Genomic DNA, 15,755 nt, shown 5'->3' with positions numbered 1-15,755 from the left:
TACTTGATTAACAAATTCCCACCGTTTAGGATAAAATTCATCCCCACTTACCTTATTGTTGTGACTCTGTCTCCCCTGGTTACGGCCACCGCTCTTCTCCAGAATCCCGAATGTCTCGCTTGCTCAGAAGACTCCTTCTTTTCTCCCGGCCGGGCCGCTCGCTGTCCTGAACGCGCACGCTGCCGCGCATGCCCGACGGTGACTTCTTCCCGGCCAGAATAGTACAGAGCTGCGAACGCGCACGCCGGCTCTGTACTATACTGGCCAGGAGTAAGTCACATGGCGCATGTGCGGCAGCGTGCGCGTTCAGTCCAGTGTGCGGCCCGGCCAGGAGAAGACTTCAATCAAGATGAAGCCCGCCCCCAGCCAGAATCCAGGAAGTGAACGGCGCGGTGGCAGCAAGTAAGTATAAAAAGGCGAAGTGGGATAATCCCTTTAACCCCTAAAGTTCAGCGGTTAATAGTGACCTCAGCATCTGAGCAGTTAGACAGAAGGAGGGGGCTACAATTGTCAGAATCAGAATCACTATCGGATTCTGATCTGTTGCTATGACAGTCTGGGGCCTTGTGCAGGCTCCCAGTCCTGTCGCAGAAAACTGCCTGATAAGGAGAACCTGTCATCATGAAATGCAGTGCAATCTACAGGCAGCATATTATACAGCACGAGCAGCTGTGCAGATATTGATATAGAGTTTTGTGGGAAAAGATTCAATAAAACTGAATTTAATTTATACATTTCATGTTCTTCTAGTTAAAAACAGGTGTTTTTCAGAGATGAATAGTATTGGTGAAAATAAGAAACTTTGTAATATATCTTATTAAAGAATTGTTTCCTCCTAGGCTTCTCAGGGGGCTTTCATTCTCTTTCTCTTCACTGAGCCTCCCCTCTATTAGCTCTTGGTCTCCAGCTCCAGCCTCACACACAAAAGTCTGTAGAGATAGGATGATGGTTGAGGAGGCTGCTGCCGGCTAGTATGTGATTTAATACCTCACTCTGAAGAGTGGTAGAGCCTTATCTTACTAGATATAGTAGAGTCAAAAGAGCAGAACTAAGAGATTGCAGTTTGTGTGTCTCTGTGTCTCTCATCCAGCAGCATCCTTCTTCTCCCTCCTCTCTAACTAGACATCAATGTTCGCAGGAAAGAGTGAAACAGCCTGATAAAAGCAGATAGAGGCATTTTTCTTAAACAATATACTGTATATTACAAAGTTTATCTTATATGTAGATTTATAGTAAGTTTTTTTTCATAACTAGAGGAATGTTTTAAGTCTCTGATCTCAGTTGTACCTTGGGGCCTTCTTATCAGTGATTGATGGAATTCTCTGTGTACAGAGATAGCGGTCAGTCACTGATAGCTGTACAGAGGGGTGGTCTTAACATCAGAAATAGCAGAGGTTTAAATGTATAAATTACAAGCTTTCCAGAATCTTTCCCCATAAAACTATATATCAATCTGTTCAGCTTCTCCTATAACACGTGGCAGTGCAGATTGCACTGCATTTTGCAGTGACAGGTTCTATTTAAAGGGGTTGTCTCACCTCAGATATTGGGGCATATCACTAGGATATGCCTCCAATGTCTGATAGGTGCTTGTCCCATATCTGGGACCTATCTTTAGAACGGAGTGCGTAAAGTGAAGGAGGACGCACAGCGCATGTGGAGCCACCCTCCATTCATTCCTATGGGAGCGCCGAAAATAGACAAGCAGCTCGCTCTGCTATTTTCAGCAGTCCCATTGAAATTAATGGGAAGTGCACCACGCAAGCATGACCACTGCCCTATTCACTTCTGTGGGGCTGATGGAAATAGCCAAGCCAGTGCTCGGATATTTTTGGCGCTCCCATAGGAATGAGGGGAGGGCGGCCCTGCATGCGCGGCACGTCCTCCTTGACTTCACGGCTCAGTTCGAAAGATCGGTGTGGGACACGCATCTATCAGACATTGGGGGCATATCTTAGAGATATGCCCCAATGTCTGAGGTAAGACAATCCCTTTAAGATATGCCTTGGGCACGGCTTAAAAGGAAGCCTGTCAGGATCCCATACAATGCAGTAGTATCCTATTGCACTCTATAGTACAAGTGATCGGCAGATCGTACATTCCAATTATCGAAGAAGACTGAAAATGACACTATATAAAAGTAAAACATTTTTTTGAAAATGCAAAATTATAAAAAATTCTAATCAATCCCCTTTCTTAATTTTACATATAAAAAAATAAAAAAGAACAAAGAAACACAATTAGTATCGCTACATCTGAAAATGTCAAAACTGCAAATATTTGTCATGCTCAGTGAAAGCTGTAACAGGAGAAAAATTATAAAAATAGCCTATTTGTCGTGTGTTTGGTCACTTTTCCCCCCGAAATAACTAAATAAAAAGTGATCAAAAAGTTGTATGTATCCCAAGTAGTGATGGACGAACATCGGCCGGGACGGTTCGTGGCGGGCCCTGTTGACTTTAATGGCAGGCGAACCTGAAAAACCTTTAGGTCATATTTCAAGCCACCAAATACTTACTAGAAGTGTACAAATAGTCCCACAACCTGGACAGTGACATACCAGAGGGGGATAATTGGCAAAGATTCCCACAAAAAATATATATTTTAATCAGGGGCCATTTTTTTGCGTCTTAAAGGGAAACTCTCAAAAATGTGCCCTGCTGAAGCCTAGAAATTTTTTATTTTAGGCCAAAAAAATAGGCATTCACCTGACAGAAAAGAACTTGTGATTTTTTGGCTGGAGGTACATTAGGCGGTCACTGGATAAAAAGTTTACTGTAGGCCACTGGAGTACAGGCCCCCCAGGTCGCCTTTTATTCCGCTGTATATACATAAGACAAGGACCATTTTTTGTTCTGCTTGGTGGCGGATATGTGTGGGCTGGCATGAGGAAATGCAATTACACGTGGTCATCACAGGTGTTGAATTCCTCAGAGATCCATGCCTCATTCATTTTTAGAAATGTGAGGAAGTCCACACTGTCGTGAGCTAGGCGAGTGCGCTTATCGGTCACGATCCCGCCTGCTGTGCGGAACGTCCTTTCGGACAGGACACTCGACGAGGGGCAAGCCAAGAATTCCATGGCAAATTGTGCCTTCTCTGGCCACAGGTCAAGACTGCACACCCAGTAGTCCAGGGGTTCCTCGCTTCTCAGAGCGTCCACATTGGCCGTTAACCCGATGTAGTCGGACACCTGTCAGTCTAGGCGTTCCCTGAAGCTGGATCTGGAGGGCGGCTCTCGATGGGTTGATTGCAAGAATGATCTCATATCCGAAGTAACCAACACATCTTCAAACCGCCCTCTTCTTGCAGGCACGGTAGGATTGGTACACGCACCTGTTTCGCTGTGGGTGGCAATTCCTCTGCCAGCGCCGGCAATAGCAGAATGCAGCATCTCTCGCAGCAAGGCCTGAAAATTCTGCATTCTGCCAGCCCTCTGCGATGTTGGTTCCATGTCTGCCATTTTGTGCTTGCACCGGGGGTCTAAGTAAGTTGCCACCCAGCACTGGTCCTTGCCCTTTATGCTTTTTAAACGGGGGTCCCTGTTCAAACACTGGAGCATGAAGGCCCCCATTTGCACTAAATTGGAAGTGGTGGAGTGCCCTAGCTCCTGCTCATCGCCCAGGAGAATTTCCTCCTCGGTCTCCTTCCCCCAGCCACAGACAACACCAGGGATCCCCGAAAAGTTTAAAGTCCCCCTCAAACCATGCTCTTCTTGCTCCTCCTCCCCCCAGCCACCATCCTCCTCTGACTCCTCTTCAGACTCCTGCTGACTTGTCTCAGATGGAGTAGCAGCCCCTGTGAATTCATTCAGCATTGCGACTTCTTCATCTTCCAGCTCCTGCTTCTCGATGGCTTGATTAATGACACTACGCAATGCACGCTCCAGAAAGAAGGCGTAAGGTGCGATGTCACTGATGGCGCCCTGGCTGCGACTGACCAGTTGGTGATCTCATCAAATGGCCGCTGAAGTCTGCATGCGTTGCACATGAGCAGCCACTGGCGTGGTGAAAAGGAACCAAGCTCCCTAGAACCTGTCCTGCTGCAGAGTTCGCACGGGTAGTCATCAACGGCACGTTGCTGCTGGAGCAGACTATCAAGCATATTAAAGGTGGAATTCCAGCGTGTCGGGCTGTCACAAATCAGATGTCTGACGGCCAGGTGGTGTCGCCGCTGAACGTCAGCAAGATGAGCCATGGCTGTGTAAGATCTTCTAAAATGGCCAGAGATTTTCGTGGCCTGCCGCAAGACATCCTGGACCCCAGGGTATTTGGCAACGAATCGATGCACGACTAAGTTCAGGACGTGTGCCATGCACGGCACGTGTGTCATTTTGCCCTGTTTCAGCACGCTCATCAGATTGGCACCATTGTCGCACACCACTTTACCAACTGTCAAATTGAGCAGGGTTAGCCACTGATCGGCTTGTGACCGCAGAGCTGAAAGCAGTGCAGGACCGGTGTGGCTCTTGGCTTCCAGGCACAACAGCCGCAGCACAGCATGGCAGCGTCTCACCTGGGACGTCACATAGGTTCTGGGGAGCTTGGTGGGGTGCAGCGGAAGAAGCAGTGGAAAAGGAGGAGTCAGCCGGGGAGGAGACGGAGGATGGAGTAGGAGGAGGAGAAGAAGAGGCAGGCCTGCATGCAATCCTTGGTGGTAGCACTAAATCCACACAGGAGCCATGGGTTACATGCTTGACGGCCGTCAGAAGGTTCACCCAGTGGGCAGTAAAAGTTACGTACCTTCCTTGCCCGTGTTTGCTAGACCCCCTGTCTGTGGTCAGATGTATCTTCGCACCGACACTGTGTGCCGGAGATATATTCACTTGCCGCTTGTCACTTGGCCATATATAGCTCTGGGATGCCCTTATACGTTGACAGCACAGGCTGCAGATGGCAACACTATTGTCAGCAGCTGACAAGTTAAAAAAAGTCTACACTGCGGAGCCATGTGCCGGTGTCCTGGGAGCGCCAGAAGTGACCGTGCATGGTGGATGGCTTGCTCCAAATACATTTGAAGTCTGCTTTTTGCCTACTGCCAGTGCCTGCAAGCTCTGCCTGCTTCTCCTCCTTCTCCCACCCTCTTTTGTTTCTTTGCACAGCCATATTCTTAAACCCATAAGTATATTTTCTCCTTTCTGTCAACAGAGCCATGTGTGGGCTTGTTTTTTAAGATGCAAGCTGTAGTTGTTATTAGAACCAGTTTAATAACACTCCTCCTCTTCCTCTCTTCCTCTCTTGTGGGCACCCACGTGACGTCCATCGACACGTCATCATCGTTACCTTCACCACCACTGAAATTTGATATCTCGGAGTAGGCAGCAACAGTGGAGACCTCCCTCCTCGGGCCGATCCGGGTACTGTCGTCAGACCGCTGGGTGGCAGCCGTTGCTACCTCCTCTTCCTCATCTGATGTCAAGAATGGCTGCGCATTGGTAAAGTCTGGGAATGGATGGGGAAATAATTCCTCTGACTTGAGTGGAGGGGCTATGGTGGTGGTGTATTTGTGGGTGCACACATACAGAAGATGAGGAGGGTGAAGAAGCGGAAGGCTGAGTGAGCAACTCAACCAATTCTGGTGCGCCCTTTGAAGTAATTGCAAGTGCCTTCTCCAACTTCCCACTTAGGCTCCAGCCTGGTGCACCTGCCCGACCCCTACCACCCCTGCAGAACTGCCTGCCTCATCCTCTGCCTGTTATTTTCAAAATGACTCTAGAGAACAGCAGTATTTGTGCAAGCAGGTATATTGCAGGCCTCAATCAATATTTGTCGGAAACAGGTATATCGAACCCCTAAATCAGTATTTTGTGGAAGCAGGTATATCGTAGGCCTCAATCAATATTTGGTGGAAACAGGTATATCGAACCCCTTAATCAGTATTTTGTGGAAGCAGGTATATCGCAGTTCTCAATCAATATTTGGTGGAAGCAGGTATATTGAACCCCTTAATCAGTATTTTGTGGAAGCAGGTATATCGCAGCACTCAATCAATATTTGGTGGAAAAGGGTATATCGAACCCCATAATCAGTATTTTGTGGAAGCAGGTATATTGCAGGCCTCAAACAATATTTGGTGGAAGCAGGCATATCAAACCGCTTAATCAGTATTTTGTGGAAGCAGGTATATCGCACCCCTCAATCAATATTTAGTGGAAACAGATATATCGAACACCTTAATCTGTATTTTGTGGAAGCAAGTATATCGCAGTTCTCAATCAGTATTTTGTGGAAGCAGGTATATCAAACCCCATAATCAGTATTTGGTGGAAACAGGTATATCGAACCCCTTAATCAGTATTTTGTGGAAGCTGGTATATCGCTGCCCTCAATCAGTATTTTGTGGAAGCAGGTATATAAAACCCCTTAATCAGTATTTTGCGGAAGCAGGTATATCGCTGGCCTCAATCAATATTTGGTGGAAACAGCTATATTGAACCCCTTAATCAATATTTTGTGGAAGCAAGTATATCGCAGCTCTCAATCAGTATTTTGTGGAAGCAGGTATATCAAACCCCATAATCTGTATTTTGTGGAAGCAGGTATATCGCAGGCCTCAATCAATATTTGGTGGAAGCAGGTATATCGCAGGCCTCAATCAATATTTGGTGGAAACAGCTATATCGAACCCCTTAATCAGTATTTTGTGGAAGCAAGTATATCGCAGCTCTTAATCAGTATTTTGTGGAAGCAGGTATATCAAACCCCATAATCAGTATTTGGTGGAAACAGGTATGTCGAACCCCTTAATCTGTATTTTGTGGAAGCAGGTATATCGCAGGCCTCAATCAATATTTGGTGGAAACAGCTATATCGAACCCTTTAATCAGTATTTTGTGGAAGCAAGTATATCGCAGCTCTCAAACAGTATTTTGTGGAAGCAGGTATATCAAACCCCATAATCAGTATTTGGTGGAAACAGGTATGTCGAACCCCTTAATCAGTATTTTGTGGAAGCATTTATATTGCAGGCCTTAATCAATATTTGTTGGAAACTGGTATATCAAACTCCTTAATCAGTATTTTGTGGAAGCAGGTATTTTGCAGGCCTCAATCAATATTTAGTGGAAGCAGGTATAGCAAACCCCTTAATCAGTTTTTTGTGTTAGCAGGTATATCGCACCCCTCAATCAATATTTGGTGGAAGCAGGTATATCAAACCCCTTAATCAGTATTTTGTGGAAGCAGGTATATCACACCCCTCAATTATTATTTTTGTCACAACAGTTATATCACACCACCCTGTTTATTTGGGGCAACAGGTATATTGCAGCCCTCAATCAGTATTTTGTGGAAGAAGATATATCACACCCCTCAATCATTTTTTTTGGTGGAAACAGGTATATCACACCAGTTGCAATTAGTTGTTCCAATAACGTTTGTCCCTTTATATAGCTGCGGTATTGCAGCAGAACCGCACACAACTGCTGCACAATGCAAATGCACTATAATATACTTTCTATGTTAGAAAGAATATTATAATTATATCACAACCCTCAGTATATCACACCTATCGATATCACACCTATACCAGTCCTTAAAAGGACTATTGTGGCCCTATTAGCTAGCGTTTTGTGTCCCTAACAGCCTGTCCCTGCTCCACAAAGCAACCTCTCCCTATACAGGCAAAACACAGAATGTAAAATGGCTGCCAGATTGGGTTCTTTTATAGGGTGGGGGGGGGGGGTGTCCATGTGCAGAAACATCTCAATTGGCTGTCCTTTCCCACCTGATGGATGTGTCATGGGCCAAAGTTCGGCGCAATGCAAAAGAATATGGCGCCTTATGTTCGCACGTTTCTTCGAACGTGCAAAGTTCGCTGTGAAACAACCGCAGGGCGAACTGCAAGGCCATCTCTAATCCTAAACTGGTTCTAATAACAACTACAGCTTGCATCTTAAAAAACAAGCCCACACATGGCTCTGTTGACAGAAAGGAGAAAATATACTTATGGGTTTAAGAATATGGCTGTGCAAAGAAACAAAAGATTTTTTCAAAGGTTTATATTTCTTTTACCCTTTCAAGACTCTGATTTTCCATTTTTGTTTTTTACCTCCTGCCTTCCTGGATCCATAACTTTTTTATTTTTCCATTCACATAACCGTATGAGGGCTTGTTTATTGCAGAACAAGTTACACTTTGTAATTGCACCACTTAATATTGCATAGAAAGTAGTGAGCAGCTGTTAAAAAATTCCAAATATGGTGAAATTGAAAAAAGACATAGTTTTATGGATCTCATTTTCACAGTGTTCCCTACGCAGTAACAAAGATCTGTTCTTTTCATTCTCTGCATCAACATGATGACAGCAATTCCCCATTTGTACAGTTTTGCCTGTGTTTTGATACTTACAATCAATTTTGCAAAAACTGATTTTTGCTTTGCATCACCATATTCTGACCCCATAACTTTTTATATTTATGTATAGCGATTGTGGCGAAAAAAGATAGGAAGGCGCTCATAGGGTAATAGGTTCAATAATAAATATATGAAATCAAGACATCGAAAGTTATGCTCACCTTCTGGTGTTGTGCATACGTAGGCACAACACTCGTGAGGACAAGGGGTCGGTGCAGCCGGTATCTTCTCAGTCCTCGTAGGTGGAGTAGCCAAAGCTCCAGAGGAATGATATATATTGCAATAGGAAAAAGATTGATGGTGCACTGATGTGGTGCACCAATTGATACCTTCTGGCGCAAAGACACGACCTCAGTGGATAGATAAAGGGGTCTTTTATTGATGATAGACAATAAAAGACCCCTTTATCTATATTTATGTATAAGGAGCTGTGCGAAGGCTCATTTTTGTAGGTTAAAATGTAGTTTTCAGGAGTGTGTATGCCTTTTTTATCACTTTTTATTCAAAGGTTTTGGGGAGGTGAAGCAAGAAAAATATATTTTTTTCATTACATCATTAACGTTATGGGATAAATACAGTTATATTTTAATTGCTCAGTAGTTTTGGGAGGCAGTGAAGCAAATTATCTAGTCTTTTTATTGTTTATTTTATTGTGGGGAAAGGTGGTGATTTACATTTTTATATATTTTTTTTATATTTTTAAAAACTTTTTCTTTTTTTCTTTTTTTTACACATATATTAAGCCCCCTAAGGGGACTGGAACATGAAATCATTAGATTACTTGTCCCATAAATAGCAATAAATTACCATTTCAGACTATGGGACATGTATGCTGGGCTCAAAGGGACTGAAGCTACCACAGTGAACAAACATTTCACCCAATTGCTGTTTGGAGGAGTTGTTCAGGCTCTGGGAGTTAAGCACTCCTGGGGAAAGCCGCCTTAGATGCCGTGGTCACAATTGAGGCATTAACACTAATTAGAGACATCAGCCCTAGGTGTCTTCTGTTTAAATCGGGCACCATCTTTAAAGACCCGATTTCCACATATACAGTGGAGGTTGGAAAGGGGTTAAACCCCTTCCCGACTGGCGCTGTACGTTTGTGGGATGTGACTTAAGCCCCAGCGCCATACAGGTATTGGGCGCTGATTGGGCGGGTGCAGGAGCTGTGCTGATTGGGCGGGTGCAGTCCGGAAAACTTGCATTTTTTCTAATTTCATTTCACAAAGAATCTTTTTTCCCCATGGTAAATGAAATGGTGCATTAAAAACTACAACTCCCACACAAAAAAAAATCCTCATGCAGCCTCCCTTGGAAGGGAGGGAGGAAAATCTACAAGGGATGGGGAAGGATACATTGGGTGAGGGTACAGCTGGTGATACTATGGTATAGTGGCAGCAAGGTTACTGTAGGTTGTAGGCTTGTAGAAATAGGTGCAACTCACCAAATTTATTATCACTGTGTGTCAGTTATATAAATAACTGACACACAGTTATATAAATTTAGCGTAGATGTGCATATCAACTCCAGTCTAAATACTAACTTCAAATACAGTATTTTAAAACATGCTGGCTAATTCCCGTTAGTGTCATACTTCAGCCTTATGAAATCTGTGGGATCAAGAGGTATATTATGGACCCATAGACTTTTATGGGGGCATATTACAGCTCAGATTCTCCTTTTACCCAGAATGTGTATACATGTAAACTGTCATGCAATGCGGAGTAAAACAACTTTCTCACAATATTGCCATGTGGTGACTAGTGTTGGGCGCGAATATTCAAATAGCGAATATCAATTGCGAATATTGGCACTTCAAGAATTCACGGATATTTAGAATATAGTGATATATATTTGTAATTTCGAATAATCTAGATTTTTTTTTCAACAGTAACCTCCCTTCTTGTTTGTGAGCCAATGAGAAGGCTGCAATGTCTTTGTCTGAGCTTAGTAACATCCCTAGCAACCAATAGGAAAGTTGCCTACCCCTTACTATATAAGAACCTCCCCAGCAGCCATTTTCTGCAGTTTTTAAAAGTTCTGAGAGAGACATCAGTGTCATTGCTGTGCTCTGTGCTTTCCACACTACATTAGTTAGTTAGTTAGTTAGTTAGCTTATATATATAATACAGGTAGTTAATGGGAGATAGTCAGTGTAGGTTATATCCTGATATAGTGTAGCTGTTGCAGTGCAGTGTGTTAGGTATTGTGATAGGTTCTGCTGTCCATACATACATGCAGACCTGCTAAAATGTGAAGTTTCACATATTGCGGCAAAATATTCACATCATTAGTGCCGATTAGCGCAATCGCGAATATATTGGAGCACTCTAACTGCATATAAAGCCATTTTTAATGTTCTGCCATGCCAACCATTTTCACCAGTCTCAGGAAACTTCTAGCTGCTTGGAAAATGTAGCAAAAGTGACCCACGCCTGTATTTCGCGCGCATTACGCGAATATTACATTGCCGATTTTTCGCACTCAAGAAAATAATCTCGAATTCGCGAATATATGACGAATATTCGCCCAAATATTTGGTAAATCTCGCAAATTCGAATATAGCCCCTGCCGCTCATCACTAGTGGTGACAGAATAATATCATCATACAATGTCTAGATAATACCTCCTTACAGTATCCAAATAATACTACCATATAGTGTCCATATAACACTGCAATACATATTTCCCCAATTAGTACTGTCAATTAGTTTTTAAATAATATTACTCTCTCGAAGGGGTTAATGGTCTTTGGTGCTCTCGGACAGGGGTTAATGGTAAAAATATCAGTGGTTCTTAATAGTGAAGGTTCACATGATCCACTTTCATGACACTCCTGGGGGTCCAACCCTAGGTGGCTAATAAGTAAATAAAAGCCATGGAACACTGTCCAGTTTGCCACCCCCTAAAACCAACTCTGTGTGCAGCACAAGTACCTGTTACTATAAAGCTAGGACTACCTGGTGACTCTGACTGTAATAAGCGGTGTGCAACCAGTAAATGTGTTAGATATTTTGCCATTCTGGGGTTACAGTCATGGCAACTTGCAAGTTGTGCTGTGACCCTATTGACTTCCATTCTTTGGTGAGATGGCACTGCTGCACAGCGATCTTTGGTCACCTGTAGCCCAAGCTTTAGGGTACACTCAGACGAGGCGGAATTTTCCCAACAAAATCCACATGTACGGATTTTTCAAAGCTGTGGTATTTATTGTGGCTTATGCTGCAGATTTTTCCACAACAGAATAGGACGGCTATTTTTTTTGTAAATTATATTGAGGATTTCTGTGTGGGTTGCATCTCCATTGAAATAAATCGAGACATCCAGCTATAGGAAATGCACAACAAAACTTTATTTGCATTCTGTTATGCTGCAGAATTCCACAGCGGAACAGAACACAGGTATTGGCACTTTTTTTTAGCCCCATAGGCTTACATTGGGAATGTCTTTATGGTGTGTATTTTGTTGTGAAAAATTCGGCCATGTGTGAGTCTACCCTTACAGGGGCAGGTTCACCGCCTGTGAAAGAGACTCTGATACTGTGGTTGGTCCAAGAGCATCCTCTATAACTACAGGAGGATGTCGGGTAGACCAGCAGGGAAGGACATAGAACATTTACAAGTAAGCTAGTTTCACACATGCGCTAAAGAAATTATGCAGGCTGTTCTGGCAGAGGAACAGTCTGCCAGAGTTCTCTAGATCTGGCCTAGCAGGATCCGTCCGTTCTCCACCGGAGCATATTGACTATAATGGGAAGCGCCAGGGATTCGGCTGCTCCCTGGCATAAATGCTGGGATTCGGCCAGACAAAAACTGTCGCATGCAGCAATATTTGTCCGGACAAATCCTGGCATTTATGCTGGGGAGTGGCCGGATTCCTGCCAGATCTCATTATTGTCTAGTGGGTCCAGCGGACATGGCTATACTGCATCTGGAGAACTCAGCCTGCTGGATTGCTGTGCCCCAAGTGTGAAAGTAGACTAACACTATATGACATTATATATTTATTATTATAACATGCTATTACATTGTTTATTATGTTACACTATCTCATAGTAATAGCAGACAGACAGAATAAAATAAATACATGCAGTCATGAAGCAGCAGAACTACAAGTCACTTTGCATACCATTCCCATTATCAGAATGAGAACATGGTGGTGGCTCATGTTAAAGATAGTGGAACATCCACCTGTACCACAGTGTTTATCCAAGTGTGTCAGGAATTACTGGATCAGGGCATAATTAGGGGATTGACAGGGAAAAAAAAACACTTGTCAAACAGTAATAGCAAGTAATTGTTTTCAGATGTGGTTTTATATGGGTTTCAGAGGAAAATAAGGCCGTAAAATGGACTGTAGCTTTATCTTAGTTGTGAAGTCAGCATATTCAGCCACTTCAGAATCATGCATCGGAAATATAAAGTGAAGGTCCATCATTATCCTTTTACAGTTTGCATAATGATATAATCTACATTAGAAACAAGTAATTTTGTAAATACTAATATTTAGAGAGGGCTCACCTACTACTCAAGAGTGGTATGGGTGCCCCTGCAAGGAGGATTCACCCAATCCTCTAAAATAATTTAAGGATAAAATTCAAAGTAGTAGGGCACACCACCACTTGATGTCACACGGAGAATTGATATAAAAATATTTATTAAATCAATATAGATGTATAGTGGAACATATAATATTAAAATTTACTAAAAAACATAAATATATAAAATTCCTAAAACACAATCAATAATATAATCTGGGTTATAAACGAAATTCTATATGCAACAGTCTCCCCTAAGGGTTAATTGACCCAAATAGTATCCCAGGAGGGGATAATGTACATGGGAGACTCGGTCCGATGGTCGGATATAGTATTTGGAGATAGTCACTTGTATATATTTGTGGTTTAATTGCCACTTCTCCTAATCGCAGTAATACCGCACATAAGTCGCTGCCTAATTGTAGAAATAAACCGGAATAGTTTTTACTCACTGTTTTTGGGTAATGCCGGTTTTTGTTGTATCACTCGTGCCGTCCCACGTGTGGTAAAGATCTTTAATAGGTTGCGGTATGATGCGGTGTTTGGCTTGCTGCAGAAAGGTCTTTTGTAGGTTGCGGTATGATGTAGTTGCGGAAATAATGAAAAAACTTTCGGGATCCTCTGTGATTACATGCAGCTGTGCTGTCTTGGAGATCGCCTGGAAACAGGTACCTTCTGCGCTGTTTGTTCGTAATACGCACGGTTGGTTTTCACCAGGGAAATAGATCTCAATGAAGAAAGACAGGTATCCAGCTTTTCTTTGTAACGAAACACAGATTCACCGATTCCTTTCTTGAAGCGCTTATTCTTCTCCGGTTGTGTACTCTTGTCTCATGGGATTAATTACCATACGCGTTTCGAAGTGGACTACGACTCCTTCTTCAGTGGCTGAATTTCCCATGGAAATGATCTGTCTTTATATACCTATACAGGTGTGGTTTTAATCAATTGATTTGTGCTGTGTATAGGAAGTGATGTGGATTTCCTTTTAAAGTTCACGGTCACAGACTGTGTATTTTCAATCATTTAAAAACATTTATTTATAAATGATTGAAAATACACAGCCTGTGACCGTGAACTTTAAAAGGAAATCCACATCACTTCCTATACACAGCACAAATCAATTAATTAAAACCACACCTGTATAGGTATATAAAGATAGACCATTTCCATGGGAAATTCAGCCACTGAAGAAGGAGTCGTAGTCCACTCCGAAACGCGTATGGTAATTAATCCCATGAGACAAGAGTACACAACCGGAGAAGAATAAGCGATTCAAGAAAGGAATCGGTGAATCTGTGTTTCGTTACAAAGAAAAGCTGGATACCTGTCTTTCTTCATTGAGATCTATTTCCCTGGTGAAAACCAACCGTGCGTATTACGAACAAACAGCGCAGAAGGTACCTGTTTCCAGGCGATCTCCAAGACAGCACAGCTACATGTAATCACAGAGGATCCCGAAAGTTTTTTAATTATTTCCGCAACTACATCATACCGCAACCTACAAAAGACCTTTCTGCAGCAAGCCAAACACCGCATCATACCGCAACCTATTAAAGATCTTTACCACACGTGGGACGGCACGAGTGATACAACAAAAACCGGCATTACCCAAAAACAGTGAGTAAAAACTATTCCGGTTTATTTCTACAATTAGGCAGCGACTTATGTGCGGTATTACTGCGATTAGGAGAAGTGGCAATTAAACCACAAATATATACAAGTGACTATCTCCAAATACTATATCCGACCATCGGACCGAGTCTCCCATGTACATTATCCCCTCCTGGGATACTATTTGGGTCAATTAACCCTTAGGAGAGACTGTTGCATATAGAATTTCGTTTATAACCCAGATTATATTATTGATTGTGTTTTAGGAATTTTATATATTTATGTTTTTTAGTAAATTTTAATATTATATGTTCCACTATACATCTATATTGATTTAATAAATATTTTTATATCAATTCTCCGTGTGACATCAAGTGGTGGTGTGCCCTACTACTTTGAATTTTATCCTTAAATTTTGTAAATACATTGTCATCCAGAGTTTGTACTGCACCCGTGGTCAACGCATGATTTATTATCTAGAACAGCATTTAGATTCTTTTGGGATTCCTGCTTGCACTATGTGAAGTTTAGTTGTTAGGCAATGTTCAGACCACATGTACATCTTCAGTGCATTTTTTTTTACTATATAGTGACGTGTAGCCTGTTGAACTTTCCTATACAGGAAAGATAAAATTTGTGGCTCTAGTTATTTTGAAGAAAACTCCACTTCTGAAGAATATATCTTTGGGATGTGCAACCTGTATGACTGCACCCAGTGCACTACCCTGAACTCCTGAAGGGGACAACAACCACCCCCCATTGCCAGGCACCCAGTCACTGGGATTATTAACCTGGGAGCCCCTACACTCAATTGTATCTGTGTCCACAGGATGCAAATACAGCCCTGCGCATACCTTTACACCTGTTTAGGCCATACTGCCACTTTAGATACTTATATGTCAAGGTCTAACCTGACTATACAAGTTGACTACTGAGCTGTTTTTGAGCTGGTGCTGCACATATGCATTGTCTTGGTTCTGGTGCTGTATTTATGTAATGAAATTGGTTCTGGTGCTGTATTTATGTTCTGTGCTTGGTTCTGGTGCTGTATTTATGTAATGAGATTAGTTCTGGTGCTATATTTACATCTGTCACGGGGTTCCGAAGGTGCACTCGGTCCCCCATCGCCCGCAGACCTGTTGCTTAGCTTTGGGAATGAGGATCTGTGTTTGACCTCATTCCCAGGGCGCCTTTACTAGCTGGGGGGCTCCCTGCTCCTAAGTCTGCTTTGAGCGCCGAGCTGATCACTC

The sequence above is a fragment of the Bufo bufo genome, chromosome 2 (genome assembly GCF_905171765.1).
Source record: "Bufo bufo chromosome 2, aBufBuf1.1, whole genome shotgun sequence".
Taxonomy (NCBI): domain Eukaryota; kingdom Metazoa; phylum Chordata; class Amphibia; order Anura; family Bufonidae; genus Bufo; species Bufo bufo.
Note: the sequence above shows the minus strand (reverse complement) of the source record.